The sequence below is a fragment of the Bison bison genome, unplaced genomic scaffold, assembly GCF_000754665.1.
Source record: "Bison bison bison isolate TAMUID 2011002044 unplaced genomic scaffold, Bison_UMD1.0 scf7180017864248, whole genome shotgun sequence".
Lineage (NCBI taxonomy): Eukaryota > Metazoa > Chordata > Mammalia > Artiodactyla > Bovidae > Bison > Bison bison.
In genome coordinates this window covers 1,957,896-1,968,499 of record NW_011494820.1, presented here as the reverse complement: position 1 = coordinate 1,968,499, position 10,604 = coordinate 1,957,896, and positions in this window count along the sequence as shown.

Here is a 10,604-nt window from a genome sequence, read left to right as displayed (position 1 = left end):
TCCCCGCCGTGGCCCTGGATGCGGCCGGCAGGAGCCTCCCTCCGCACCTGGGCTTGGGCTGTGGGAAAACGCCCTCTCCCGGGACGGTGGGATGGAGGCCCGAGAGAGGGAGGCCAAGTGTGACTTCTGGGGCCTCACAGTGAGCGAGGGCCAAGGGGGCCTCCGGGGAGCCGTGTGAGGTGGGAATCTGCCCCAGACCTGGCTAGCTTGGAAACGCGCCCCTGGCTTCATCTCTGAGAACGCAGCCCCAGCTCCTCTGTTCTCACGGGCTCTGGAGAGTTTGCTTCTCATGGTGGAGCCTCAGCGCACGGGTTTTATTAGGGGCACCTGGCCATGGATCCCGAGAGGCAAGCCTGAACGTTTGTTTCACAAATGAGAGCTTTGGGGGCAGGGAGGTAGGAGCAGAGCCTATCCGGCTCCAGCATCCATGGGCACGATGGGCCTACAGACCCTGGGGCAAGAGGGCCATGAAACCATGCTGCTGCCCACAACAAAGGCCCAGCTTAGTTCTTGGGACTGACCCGTGCTTGTTGCCATCCTACCAGTAGAGCCACGATTTGGTGCCCAGCCTCGGGGGTTAATTTAGCATTTGGCTGAGCCATTCTTGGCAACGTCTTTTGTGGGGTTGTTGTCGATCTGGGCATGTTTCCCAGTTCTGGCCAGCAAGTTTTAAGGGGAAGTCTGGGGTGGGGGTTTCTGGACATAGGAGAAGTGCTGTTGCCCCCCTCCCTCCCTTATTATTTCCTACAAGGACACAATGCCAGGAGCTTCTGCAGCCATCTTGTGGCCATGAGGAGCAAGTTAAGACACACACAGAAAGGCTGCCTCCCAGAGCCCTGAAATCATGGGGGCACCAGTCCCACCCTGGAACCTCTAACCTCCAGACTTCTTTTTATGAGAAATCACAGTGTCTGTGTTGCTTAAGATACTGGTGGTCAGATATTCTGATAATTGTAATTCAAACAGTTCCAAAATTATAAGTGTAACAGATGCTGGGGTTTCCCCATCTTATGTAAGTCAAGGTTTTAATTTGCAAGTAACAAAAACTGGCCAACTTAAATAGCAAGAACGTGCATTGGAATGCCGTTCAGTTCCTCACAAAAGTGGCAGGAAGGCTGGAAAACCAGGCTCAGAAAATGGTAGAAATCAAGAAGGCGAGGGTGATCAGCTGAAATCAAGCCAGGAAACTGTTGGTGAGGTCATTCCTCCCACCGCCACAGAATCCAGATGCCTCAAATGGCACTGCCACTGGCACTCTGCCATAGCTGCCCCTGGAAACCAGATGCCCCTGCCCCAGTGCTGTTTCTTTCCATCACTTGGAAACATGCTGTTGGTCCAGCCCATGTCTTGTTCCAATGCATTAGCTGCCCGGGGGTAGGGAAAGTTAATACATCAGTGTATTAGTCAGCTACTGCTGCTGAGTAACGAGCAAGCCCAACTCTCAATGGCATACAAACGTAAATATTTTTTCATATATCTGTGACTCAGCTTGAGGGCAGGGTGTCTGTTCTGGGCTTCCCTTGGCTGGGCAGCTCTGCTTCCAAGTGCAAGACTGTGGAGTAACTGGGATGCTCAACTCCACCTGCCTTGCATCCTCCTGGGACCAACAGCTTGTTAATCTATGTTCTCCTCCTACAGTGGTGCCAGCGGACAAGTGGGATCAGGTGAGGCCTCCTAAGACCCAAATTCAGAACTCTTGTGCTGTCACTTCTACCCATATTCCTTTGGCCAAAGCAGATAATGTGGCCAAGGTCAAAATCGGGGTTGGAGAAATATCCCCCACCTTGTGCAGGAGGAATGCACAGCAGGGTGGCGCAGGGCAGTAGAACATGGAGACGGATGAGAAGCGGAGGCCTGTTATTTGATTGATCATACCACTGGCTTTAAACATTCTTTGCAATTCTGTGGTGCTTTCAAACTGTGGTTCTGGAGACGACTCTTGAGAGTCCCTTGGACAGCAAGGAGATCAAACCAGTCAATCCTAAAGGAAATCAACCCTGAATATTCATTAGAAGGACTGATGCTGAAGCTACAATATTTTGGCCACCTGATATGAAGAGCCGACTCATTGGAAAAACCCTGATGCTGGGAAAGATTGAGGGCAGGAGGAGAAGCGGGTGACAGAGGAAGAGATGGTTGGATGGCATCACCTACTCAATGGATATGAGTTTGAGCAAATTCAGGGAGATAGTGAAGGACAGGGAAGCCTGGCATGCTGCAGTCCGGGTTGCAGAGTTGAACACGACTGAGTGACTGAACAACAGCCATTGGCTTTGGAGCCTCTACTGTCAGTGGGGGACTAAATTCCCATGATGGAGACTCCCCAGCCTCCAGGTGCTGGGCCACCAGAAAGAAAAGTCAGCTGTATCTCTTCTGCAGACACTATCCCTGAGAAGGTGGGGAACCCTCCTCTTTTACTGTTGAGTAGATTGGGGCTGTAAGTGTCCCGAGCTTTTGGACAACGGAGGGGCGCTCTGTGTGGGGAGTTCGGCTGGAGCTCACCCAAGCCTCAGGGCATTGTGGGGTCACTGCCCCAGATATCCCTTCAGCATGGTGGTTACAGCAGGGACTGGACTGCTAGCGCTCCTCCCACCCCACCATGCCCCAGAGCCATCCACGTGGGCCCCTGCCGCTCCCTAACTCCAGCCTTCTCGGCAGCCCGCCCTGCCCTGCCTTCCACCCCTCACTCAGCCTGGGGTGGGAGGCCGAGAGGCCTGGGTCCTCATCTAACCTCTTACTCAGTTGCGTAAGGAGTGAGCTCCACGTCTGATGTTTCTGACTTCCCACCGCGTTCTTCCCTTTCGCTTCATAATCAAACCTGGCTCCTGCTTTGCTTTTCAGAACTGTCTGAGGAGGGCCCGGTTTGGAAGTCAAAGACGGGCCCTGGATGCTTTTCCTCTTTGTCTTCCCGCTCCAAATGGCCTGAGTTCACCTTCAGCAATGTGGGTACCCCAGATTGACTAAGATTCCATATAAGGCAGTGCAGAAAAGCAAGCCATGAAAACTAACATTTCGAGGTAGGGTTTTGCTTCCCTAACAGTGACTGAATGCTTGCAAGGAAGCAGGCTCTGGGCTAAGTGCTTTACATGCATTGTCTATTTAATCTTCCCAAGAAACTACTCTTGATGCCGAAAGCTCAGCTCCTCTACCACCAGTGCTGAATTGAATCTCCGAGACAGAGTTTTAGGTGAAGTAGAAAAGGAGAGCTTTATTACTTTGCCAGGCAAAGGGGGACAGAGTGGGCTCCTGCCTTGAAAATCTACATGTCCCCACTTAGGATAGTGAGAAGTTTTACAGCAATGGTTCAAAGAGGGCGTGATCAGCTTGCGGACATTCTTCTGAGGGGTCGGTCGTGAGGTGAGTGGGAGTCAGCACCATCAGCCTTCAGGTTCCAACTGGTTTGGGGTCTGCATGCTCGAGGGCAGCATACCATCGTCCACTGTTAGCTTCTCCCACCTGGAAGGGGTTTCAGTATCTGCAAAACAGTTCCAAAGAGGGACTTCTGTGGTGGTCCAGTGGTTAGGAATCTGCCTGCCAATGCGGGGGGACATAGGTTCGATCCCTGGTCGGGGAAAACCCCACATGCTGTGAAGCAGCTAAGCCCGTGCACCACACCTACTGAGCCCGTGAGCCTAGGGCTCATGCTCTGCAGCAAGAGAAGCCACCGCAATGAAGAGTAGCCCCTGCTTGCTGCAAGGAGAGGAAGCCTGTGTGCAGCAATGAAGACCCAGTGCAGCCAATAAAGAAAGAGAGAGAGACCCTAGAGAGCTCCCTTACCCCTTCTGCCATACACATTGCAGCAAAAACAGACAAACTAAAACCCAGCTCAAACATATGGTTGTGTGTATCCCTTCAAGGGGAGCCAGGACCTTGCCCCAAGCCTGTACTGTTTCCTCCCCTCACTCTTTGGTGGCGTCACACTGCATACAGGATCTTAGTTCCCCAACCAGGGATTGAACCCACTCTGAGCAGTGTCTTAATCTGGACCCCCAGGGAAGTCCCTGCACAACTGTTTCTCTTGACTCTTTCTCCCTTGCCTTGCATCCCCTCCCTTTCCTAATTAACACGTGCTTGAATCTGCCTGTTGGAACTCAGGGGAGGTCATGCAGACTGAATGAAGCCTATTTCCTGTAATCAAACAAACGGGGGTCACAGAAAGACTTTTGTGTACAGGAGCCCCACAGGACCCTGCTTGGTTTCTGAGGAGCGCAATTATCCACATTTCACACGGGAGGACAGCGAGGCTCAGAGAGGTGAAGTCACTTGCCCGTTGTCACACAGTTGGAGAAGGGCTTGGGCCACACAGAAATGCTCAGGAGCTTAGGTTTTAATTCAGCTTGTATCTACAAGCTGTATGTTGAGGGGTGCTGTGGTGTGGATGCAGGGGAAAGGGCATTCTGGGCAGGAAGACAGCCTGTGCAAAAGGCCCTGAGGCAAGATCAGCAAAGCTGGATGGAGAGCACGAGAAAGGGAAGGGTGGGAGAGGAAGCTGGCAGAGAAAAAAGGCGGCCAGGCAGTTATGGAGCATAGGAGAGAAAACTGTTTCATGGAGGCAGCAAGAAGTAACTTATTTGACTTGCCTCTGAGCTTACATTCAGATGTGTTCTGTAACTCAAGTGGAGCTTCTTAACAATGGGATACTCCTGATCCTTTTGGGTCAGGGCTGGCTGGAGAAGGATCCATGGCTGTGTGAGTCTAGAGGAAGGAACAGGTCTGCTTTGGGGTCAGGAATGGCTTTCTGGAGAAGGGGACATTTGAGGTGGGTTTTGAGGGACAGATAGGAGTTTCCTAGTCAGAAAACAAATCATTCAACAAACACTTCCTAATGCCCTCACTCTGCCTAGTTTTGTGTTAGCCCCGGGGATCCAGGGAAACAGAATGAACACAGATGAATATAAAATGCAGCCTAAAGTGCTCAGAGCCATCCACAAAGAACAAGCTTTAGGAGTAGTGAATTGGGTGTGTCTGTGTTCTTTCTGCGTCCCACAGGAAATTCAAGCCCTGGAGCGTATTAGCTGGGTGAACATGCTTTTAGCTTCCAATTTCTGCTCAGTCTATAGGGGAGTAGACAGTACCCGAAGACATAGCTGCCTTCAGAGAATGTGATGTTCCTGGGTCGTGAGACGCACATCCAAGGGAGGGTACGCTGTAGATAGGGCCCTCGGGGAGGGTCTGTCAGAAGAGAGCCCTGAAAGATGAGAAGGTGCCAGCCGTGAAAGGACCTGGGGAGAGAGCAGTGTGGGCAGAGGCAACAGCGCCTGCAAAGATCTGGAGGTGGAACGGCACAGAAGCTGGGGCGGCTGGAGCGAAGGGCCAGGGCGTGCAAGGACCCCGCGGGCCACTGGGAAGAGGGTGGACTTTCTTCCCCCTTGAATGTGATATGGAGCATGTGATCCACCCTGCTTTACAAAGACCGTGAGCTGCTCCAGAAGTCCCGCCCGGGCCACACTGCGTGGTGGAAACTGCCTTTGATGAAGGGAGAAAGTGAAAACGTCAGGGCTGGGTTCTGCCTGGGTCACCAGACACCCTGGCCTCACCCTCCTCGGGGCTGGGGGTCAGTGGAGTGGGAGGAGGGCTTGGGTCACTATCCGGCCATTGCGCAATAAGCAGCCTGTGGCTCCCTCTGACTCATCACTAGGGTTTCGGATGGATCAAGTTACCGCCGGGGTGTGGGGTAAATGGGGGTGAGGAGGGCACGCACAGGCCCCTCACCTCTGCCCTGTAGGCATGGCCCCTTGCTGTGGCTGCTGTTATTCCCCAAATCTTTTCTCTTGCATCTTTCTGTGCAGAAACAGGCTTAATACAGCCATATGTAAGTGATCAGGGTAACCAGCATTTTTTAAACACTTATTATGAGCCAGGCAGTTGACACGTGTTAACCTCATTTAAACCTTACAAAACCTGGTGTAGAGAAGGAAGCTGATCTCTGCTGTCAGGTCTGAGTTCTAGTCCTGGTCTGGCACTTAACTTGCTACGGGCAGCTGCTGTCCCTGCTCTCTGTCACTATTTCCTCTCCAACCTCACAAGATGGTGGCAGGAACAAGAAGTCACATATAAATGGAATGCCCAGCCCCTTATCTGACTCCCAGAAGCTCCAGTCTCAGTGCTATGGAGAGAAGATGGATTTCAGATCGACTTCAGTATAAAAGAGAATGGGGACTTCCCTGATGGCTCAGTGGTTAAGAATCCACCTTCCAATTCAGGGGACTGGGTTTGATCCCTGGTCAGGGAACTAAGATCCCACATGCTATGGAGCAAATGAGCCTTTATGTCACAACTACTGAACTTACATGCTTTGGTGACTGTGCACCACAATAAAGAACCTGTGGTCAGCAATGAGACCCAGTGCAGCCTAAAAAAAAAAAAAAAGGGAGAGAGAGAAAGAGTTATTGGTTCATATAACTGAAAAGGCAGGAGCGTCTAGCTTCAGGAATAGCTAGATGCAGGAATTCAGACAGGGTCTCTCCCTCTGGTCCTGTTTGCTTTTGTGTGGGTTCACTCTCAGGTCACCTCCCTCTGTCTCTGTTTTTCTGTTTTATTTATTTATTTACTTTCGGCTGTGATGGGTCTTCACTGCCGTGCGGGCCTTTTCTCTAGTTGCGGTGAGCGGGGGATGCTCTGTTGCAGTGCGCAGGCTTCTCTGCACTGGCTTCTCTGGTTGCAGAGCTCAGGCTCCAGAGCACAGGCTCAATAGTTGCGGAGCCTGAGCTTTGCTGCTCTGTGGCATGTGGCATCTTCCAGGACCAGGGATCGAACCCGTGTCTCCTGCACTGGCAGGCAGATCCTTTACCACTGAGCCACCAGGGAAGCCCCGCCCTCTCTCTCTCCTTTGCTTTTGTCTGTACTTGTGGTGTGCTGCTTACAGGATAGTTCCCTAACCAGCGCTTGAACCCAGGCTGTTCAAGTGAAAGCACGGAATCCTAACCACCAGACCACCAGGGAAATCCCCAGGCCTCCTCTCTTCAAGTGGTGACCTAGAGCTCTGCAGTGAAAGTGAAAGTCACTCAGTCGTGTCCGACTGTTTGCAACCCTATGGACTATACAGTCCGTGGAATTCTCCAGGCCAGGATACTGGAGTGGGTAGCCTTTCCCTCCTCCAGGGGATCTTCCCAACCCAGGGATCGAACCCAGGTCTCCCACATTGCAGGCGGATTCTTTACCGTCTGAGCCACCAGGGAAGCCCAGGGGTCTGTGTTATCCTTCAGATCAGCTACCCAAGCAAAGACAGTGCTTCTCTTTCCCATGCTTCAAACAAAAATTCCAGACTTGTATCTCACTGGGAAAACTGGGGCACGTGCCTACCCTCATCCAATCATGATGGTCAGAGCAGTGGCTCTGATGATGGGCCAAGACTTTCAAATTTTAGGGGGAGACTTTGTAGGGAGAGTGAGCCATGAGACCAACTCTACCACAAATCAGGGACTGAAAGTTAGGAAGTGAAGGGCAGTTGGTTGTCAATACCCCAGATAGGGGGCAGATACTTAGTAGGCAAAAAGGCCAGAGGTCTAAGACAGTGCTCCAAACAGTATGAACAAGAAGGATAAAAAGAGCAATGAGGACTTGCCCAGTGGTCCAGTGGATAAGACATTGAGCTTACAACGCAGGGGGTCTGGGTTCGATCCTTGGTCAGAGAACTAGATCCTACATGCTGCAAAGAAGACCTGGTGCAGCCAAATAAATAAAAATAAATACTAAAAACAGAGCAGTGGCAGTCCCCAGTTCAGTTCAGTCCCTCAGTCATGTCCGACTCTGCGACCCCATGGACTGCAGCACGCCAGGCTTCCCTGTCCATCACCACCTCTTGGAACTTGCTCAGACTCATGTCCATCAAATTGGTGATGCCATCCAACCTTCTCATCCTGTCATCCCCTTCTCCTGCCTTCAATCTTTCCCAGCATCAGGGTCTTTTCCAAGGAGTCCGTTCTTCGCATCAGGGGGCCAAAGTATAGGAGCTTCAGCTTCAGTATCAGTCCTTCCAATGAATATTCAGGATTGATTTCCTTTAGGATGGACTGGTTGGATCTCCTTGCAGTCCAAGGGACTCTCAAGTCTTCTCCAACACCACAGTTCAAAAGCATCAGTTCTTAGGACATGTGCTTGTTTCCTCCTGCTAGAACTCCAAAATTACAACTCGCTGCTGAACAACCATTGAGAGGAAAATGTTGGATCCCACCAAAAAAGATACCCCATGTCCAAGGGCAAAGGAGAAGGCCCAGCAAGATGGTAGGAGGGGCGAAGTTGCATTTAGAATCAAACCCCATACCCACTAGAGATGCTCAGAGGGCCCAAAGAAAACCTTGTGAGCACCAGGTCCTAGAGCCCCCACAGAGACTGAGCCAGACCTGTGTTTGAGTATCCTGTGGAATTACAGGTCAGCAGGGGCCTGCCGGGTGCAGCAGACCTGAAACACATGGCATGTGGCATAAGCCCTCTTGGAGGAGGTCACCATTAACCCCACCAAAGAGCCACCGAGCAGACAACCCACAGACCGCAGAACAATTACACCAAAGAAATTCTTGCAGAGTTAAGAAAGTTCCAGGACCCACAACAGAGTTCCCAACCTGGGGATCTCGTAAAGGGACTGAGAACTCCCAGAAAATTTGTCTTTGGAGACCGGTGGGATTTGACCACAGAACTTACACAGATCTAGGGAAACACACTCTTGGAGGGCACAAACAAAAGTGACCCCAAAAAAGACAGACCCAGACTTGCCTGTGAGTGTCCAGGAGTCTCTGGCAGAGGCGTGGGTTGGCGGTGGCCTGCTGCAGGGTCGGGGCCACTGAGTGCAGCAATGCATGCATGAGACCTTCTGAAGGAGGTGCCATTATCTTCATCACCTCCACCATAGTTTGGTCTCAGGTCAAACAACAGGGAGGGAACACAGCCCCGTTTTTCAACAGAAAATTGGATTAAAGATTTACTGAGCATGGCCCGGCCCATCAGAAAAAGACCCAGTTTCGACCCCCCACAGTCAGTCTCTCCCATCAGGAAGCTTCCATAAGCTTCTCATCCTTGTCAGAGGGCGGACAGAATGAAAACCACAGTCACAGAAAACTAACCAAACTGATCACATGGACCACAGCCTTGTCTAACTCAATGAAACTATGAGCCATGCCACATAGGGCCGCCCAAGACGGACGGGTCATGGTGGAGAGTTCTGACAAAATGTGGTCCACTGGAGAAGGGAATGGCAAACCACTTCAGTATTTTTGCCTTGAGAACCCCATTAACAGTATGAAATGGCAGTCCCCAGAACACTCCAAATTAAGATGTGTATGTGTATGTATTTAATGTGGACATTTCATTAAAATGCTACCAGATGTAAATAAAAGCATGTTTGGAAAACGTTGGTGTCCCCGTATGATTTCCATCAGTGTCCCCTCCAGCCATCCGTCGCCCTGGTAAAAAGTGTGCTTGTTATAAAATTACAGGTACCCCAAATTCTGCTGGCTGCCCCTCCTGATTTCTGCCCTGCCCATGCCCTGAAATCCCTAGAGCCTCCTGAATATAAACTTTCGACATTGGTGGTTTTGGTCCCTCTGCTTGGGTAGGAACAAGTAGATGTCAGAGTCCCCCCCTCCCTAGGTCTCCCCCCACCCCAAGGTCATTGGGGAGACTCTGCTCTCCCTTTCACTGCTGGGTCTGGGCGGGGTTTCTGGACCTGTCCTTTAGCACCTGATGAAAAAGCTGGACTTCCTTGAGTAAAACTGGACTGGAGAAATTCACAGAGAGGAGGCCGAAGCTCTGTAGTTCCAGTTTTCCGAGCTTAAGGATCCAGAGAATAGGGACTGGAGAGGGAATAAGAATAGGGAAAGGTGTTAAGGATGACACTGGGATTTGGGGTTGGTGACTGATCACACCCCCCAAACTACGGTGGCCACAGGAGCCTCCTTTCCTAACATCATTCTCCTCTAGACTCTTTGAACCCCATGGACTATACGGTCCATGGAATTCTCCAGGCCAGAATACTGGAGTGGGTAGCCTTTTCCTTCTGCAAGGGATCTTCCCAATCCAGGGATCGAACCCAGGTCTCCCGCTTTGCAGACGGATTCTTCACCAGCTGAGCCACAAGGGAAGCCCACTCTCCTCTTTATCCATTACTAGTTTTATTTTCCACATCACATTTCTCTCCACCTGAAAAGTTTTTGGGTCATTTGTTGGTGGGTTTTGTTCCGCTCTCCTCGACTGTGCACCCTATGAGGGCAGGGACCACGTCTCCTTGCTCATGCCGTTTCCCCAATATGCTTGGCATACATAGGCATTCAATAAATGAATGAATGCATGCATGGATGAGCAATGCCCTGAACTGGTGTCTGAGCTGAGCTGGTCCGAGCCGAGGCTCAGCCTCGAGAGCTACCTGTCCTTGGAGTGGGTGCTTGCTCCAACCTGGTGACCTGGAAGGATCTGCCTCGAGGAGTCACTCTCTTGGGGGGGTCCAGGGCCCCAGTCCGCTCCCGGACCATGGCCAACAGCCAGACAGCCGCTGTCCAGCGGGCCAGGAGACGGCTCACTGCGCCTGCGCCGAAGTCCTCGCCCGCCCTCTCCCACCTCCCCTTCTGGCCTCTGAGCTTGCCTCCGGAGCGCGCGCATGCGCCATCGCCCCC